We start from the raw sequence: 5435 nt of genomic DNA, 5'->3' as shown, positions 1-5435 counted from the left end.
GTGTCATCATCATCGTCATTATCACCATAGCGCCACCAGCACTCGGGTGCGGGGTGACCGTTTTTCTTGCAAATTTGGCATTGGACGTCTTGATATGGCGAGGGCTTGCGGTAGCCACGACCACGGCCGTGACCCCCCTTGGGTGGCGGACGGCGACCACCATCCTGAGTGTCGTGGCGACGTGGAGGGTGACCACGCAGCTGGTTTCGGCCACGACCATAGTTGTTGTGACCGTCACCATAGGAGACGTGGCGGTAACCACCTCCATGCCCGGGTCTTCCATATTTCTGCGGCATGCTCTAAACCAAGAACATCGGCGAGTATATCAGGGGATAAAGTTTTGAGCAGGTAACTTACGACCTGCTGATCCCGCGAAATCCAAACGCCATAGGCTGGATTGGGGATGGTGATCTTCTTCTGGGCCTCATCTTCAACCTCCAGAGTTTCTGCAGGCGCCGGGTCGGAGCCGTCAAGCAGCCCCATGACATGCGCTCCTCGCAAGGCGGGCAGCACTTGCGCCTTCCACAGGAGATGATTCTCCCGCGAGAGCTTGTCGGATGGTGGTGCTCCAAGGGCCACCGCCAGAGAGGTCGTGGACGAGGAGGACGTCATCGGGAGGGAGGGAGGCAGCGATCGCGTCGTTGTTCTTTTCTTTCGTCTGTGTCGAGGAAGGAGTCCTCGCTCGAGGGGAGACTGATCGGGAGGATCACGAGGGGATCGATCGGTTTTGTGTTTCCCTTTCCTTTTTTTGTTGGTGGAGTCTAGAGGGATGAGGGAAGAGGTTGCTCTGATACCATGTTAACGTTTGGAGGAAACGATCATACCCCTTTGGGAACATCGGTTGCATGTTATATAGGAGATGGAAAAGCCCCAGCTGTGGCATATACAAGGAAGGTGATTACATATGGTAAGGCAAAGAAAAGAAAGGAGACAATCATGTATGTGACCATTGGAATATAGCCGTCGGTGTACTACACCATACGTTGTATCTGGTTTATACATAATGTGTACAATATTTGATCTAACACGTCACACTGGTATAATTTCGGCCACCTCATGCAAGGTTCAGGTAGTGTTTCCACGACGTCCTTATGTACTCCAGTACGTGTATATATACTCCAGATAATTTTCCGCGTGAATCTGAAACTCCAATAAATTTCACGGGATCTAGAGTTAATATGAAAAATTGGGGACAAGGACAGATACATTTGTTTCTCTATCGTGACGCACTGATTAAAATAACACCAATGATTAACTCTTGTTTTTTCTGTCAAGTCAGCGGATTCAAGGTCAGAGCCTCAAACAAAAGTTTGGAGTCAACTCTCAGGATCAAAATTTTAGTTCCTAAGGGAAACTTTATTATTAAACAAAGTACTAGATTCACAATCTTTCATCATCCATCCGTACAACCCGTTCGATGAACCGGATTCGGATTACTTATGATAAGTTATATAATCAGGACCTTCTGCAGTTGCTACACCTAACACCTGTACATACTAAAGATAATAGTGTAGGAGGATCTGTATTTTTTTCTAGCTAGGATGATCTGTATTCTACTGGAACATAACAAGAAGTATTTTGTGTGTACAATTCTCTTGTGTAGAAAGGTGAAAATTTGTTCATGAATATATCCTTTTCTTTTGTTTTCTTCATCTTCATTAATCGTAAGGCATCTTTTTTTTGAAACGGGGGCATGGTTTTGCCCCAATCTATCGCTCATAAGTCTTATAAGTAATTAAGTACGAGTAGAAGTTTTACAAGACCATCTCACTTTGAAATCTGGAAAATTAAATTCACTAGCTAGGCAATGATTGCTCATAAGTCTGGGTGCTGAAAATTATCTCAATATATAAGATGGTCAAATACCAGAAACAATAACGAATGATTTTTATACACAATGAACTACTATATACTCCACAAAAATTGTGCTCCTGAGAGTTGGCTCACAAATTGTACTACTTAACACTGTCCAACCTCTAGAGTACTGAACACAAGAATGGCATATCCACAAACAGATTCTCATCAAAGTCAACGTGGCAAATTAGTCTGTGAGACTAAGCGCAACTAAACAGTAAGTGCATGCCTCAGATGGGCACTGCATATCCCTTCAAACTACTATAATTAAGAAGCAATTACAACATAAAAACCAGCATGATGCCGGAGTTAGCGAAAAATTATTTGCAGTGCAAACTAGTTTGTCTAACCTTTCAGGAATCAGGAGGCCAAGAGACACGGAACTAGGAAACTGAATGACTTCACATACATAGATGGAATAACATTTGATGGATGTGTAAGTGTATTCTACAGATACTTTATTGGCTGAAACATGAAGGCTTTACACATTCAAATAAGTTTATTGTAGAACTACATATGTAAGATCGAACAAATCGTAGTATGCATCAGGTTTGGACGGTGCCTAGGTTATTCTACTACTCTAGAGGTTGGACAGTGTTAAGTATATTATATCTCCATTTCCTATCAGGTTGGTCTTACTCTTTTGGATATTTGGTTGATAAAAATGTCTAACATGATATCACAGCGGATGAGCCCTAGCTTGTTTCCACCACCGCCCCTCCATGGGTTCATGGGAGGAGAATCCTAGGACATGACTGAATAAGGATCTAGATCAAAAGATGAGTATGTGAACTTTGGAAGGAGGTTAGAGCGTCCATGTATTGGGTTAAAGTCTCAATGCCCACATCAATAATCCCTATTTTATCCATTCCCATGTCAGGCGTGAGGGGAGGTATTATCCATGCCTTTTCCTCAAGTTCGTTTTTTCGGTTGTGTTGGATATTTTATGAACTATGAGGCGTGTGGTCTTGGGTTCTAGTACTGGCTTTCACAATTTATTAAAAATTTGATGCACAATTCTACTAGTTGTTGTTTTTACCCCCTCTCTATCCACCTATAGGACTCTCTAGTCATACTGGATTCCTCTTCCTCTATGCATGTGTGGGCCTCCCCGAGAGGGGGTGTTATAGCTTGCGTGGATTTCCTAGCCCTTTCCATATGTTCGAACTTTTGGTTGTGTTGGCTAGTGGATGAAACTTGATATTAGGTATATTATGTTTCCACCTCGTCGTCATGGAGCGGTGTGGTATCTATCGTCTACGACGATGAGTCTCGGCGGCATGGTGCAGCGGGGTCTCAGCGGCGGGCGTGTGACGATGGGGAGGTGGCGATGTCTGGCATTGTGGTTGCATCGAAGGCTGGAAAGATGAAGTTTATGCGAATATTTACCCTGAACATTGCTCGGGGGTTCGATGGAGGTGACCTTATGTACCGTGTGCATGAGGTGCACGCTAAGATTCTACTAAACCGGTTGAGCGCTCCCATTTCACTTAGTAGGTGTCTTGGGATATGCGATGTTCCCCGTTCCTAGTTGATGGGAGTTTCTCATTGTTTTAACAAGGAATAAGACCATGTTGACATGATCTTCACTCGTTGTCGGGTGTGTACGTGTTGTGTGGTGGCTTTGAGTATGTATGATCTTTGCTAGATCTTTGCTGAATAAATTAATAAAAATATCATATGCACCTTTTCGATGCAGAGGCTGGGGTACTCCTTCCATTTTAAAAAGAAACTTCTTATTAGATCGGGTTTTTGGATAGTCGGTTGATAGGAATATCTAATAGAAAAGACGTAGAACCATGTTAGAATAGTTTGGCTAGCAAAAATGCTCCGTGAGACACTTTTCTGCGCTATTCCGAGAAGAAGTGCTAAGAATGCATGGATGAACTTCAACATATTTGTATGGGTGTGTGCGTGTTTGGTAGTCTTCATCAGGACAACTAGGTCTGCAAGATTCAACTCTCCGACGTTTGGTTTTCGTACGATGGGTTGGGCCAGGTCCTCATGGTGCAAGGGTTGTCGAGCCGACACACACGGGAGACAACACATCTTAGGAACTTGCGCCTTTACTCCGCATGCTCTCTCTCTCACCCCACTCCACACTAAACATTGATGAGCCACCTCTCTCTCTCTCTCTCTCTCTCTCTCTCTCTCTCTCTCTCTCTCTCTCCCTGGTTGAGAGACCGTCGAACTCAATCTTCAATGTTTCTTGACTGAAGCAGATCATCATTTTGCATTTGGCTACACGATGTTCACCAGCGAGTCATCTCTCTCGAGTTTCCACCATCAGGTTTTCAATCTTGATCGATGGGTGCTCGTTCTTCACCATTCGTTGATTGCCCTTCATTTGTTCGTGATTACCCTTCAACGCTAATCCTTCGCCAGCGGTGGCTCGCTCTTCACTAGAGGCATCATGATCTTCATCAACTCTTGCTCACCCTTCACCAGAGGCACTGAGACCTTCACCGACAATGTCTCACTCTGATCTGATGGCTGCTAACCCTATTGATGTCGTTGTAAGTCCTCCCGAAGTCATTAATGAAAATGTATTTTGGGTTTTGGGATTGGGGCTATGGTTCCATATCATCTTGGGTGCATGTTTAGGTTGGGGGTTTTTCGTCCTATGATGCTTGATTTCGGTCTAGTATGGAAATTTTGGGTTTCTAGAAGCTTGGTTTTGATTTGGAAAATTGGATTTTCATCGATGATGCTACATTTAGGTTTGTGGATTTTTATTTTTATACCTATGATGTATAGTGCTTTATGAACTTCACATGGTCTCCAGGGCATCATTTTGACAAACTTTTGGGACAATAATACAGCGGTTACATGTAGGCAGGGCGACAAGAAGAAGGTGACAGCGAAGCTGCCCTCCAAGGATCGGCAACTTTATCAACGACATTCATCCATTACGGTTCCACGTCCAATTGGATAAAAATTACCTCTACATGCTGCTCATCCTCATAGAGAGTTCAAGCCGCTGATCAAGGGCTTGATTCATAGGTCCTTCAGGCAGAAGACCTGCCAAGGGTGCTCCTAGTATGTGCACCTGTAGAGGTTTGCTGGTGAGCTCAACTCTCACATTCACATCGTCAAGGTGAGAGAGGACTCAATGTTGGTGAAGATCTGCAATGGCAGGAACCCGCCGAGAGGGAGATCATGAACCCCTGGTGTTATACAGTTTTGGCTTTTACTAGATCATAAGTATTGGATCCTAGGCTACCAAACATTGCCCTAAGAAAAAGTGTGTGCGTGCGTGGGTGACATCATGGGATCAGATCTCAGATATCACAGTATCCTACCTACATAGTTTAGTGGGGACCGAACCAGATTTGTAGAAAGGAAATTTATAAGAGAATGAATAATGGCACGTTGGGTAGACTGGTCAGTTGTCTGAACTATAACATGCTTGGTACCAGCCTCCTCGCTGGTTACAACTTGATGTGTCTAGCTCTTCTCATGAATGTAGCCCTACAAGTTTGTGTGGGGAGAGGAGTGTTGGTTTTCTCGGCAACCTTTTTACAAGGATATTACTGAAATGCACGGTGAAAAAGGAAATCAGTTGCCTCCTGACGAAGGCC

The sequence above is a fragment of the Lolium rigidum genome, chromosome 7, assembly GCF_022539505.1.
Source record: "Lolium rigidum isolate FL_2022 chromosome 7, APGP_CSIRO_Lrig_0.1, whole genome shotgun sequence".
Classification (NCBI taxonomy): domain Eukaryota; kingdom Viridiplantae; phylum Streptophyta; class Magnoliopsida; order Poales; family Poaceae; genus Lolium; species Lolium rigidum.
Note: the sequence above shows the minus strand (reverse complement) of the source record.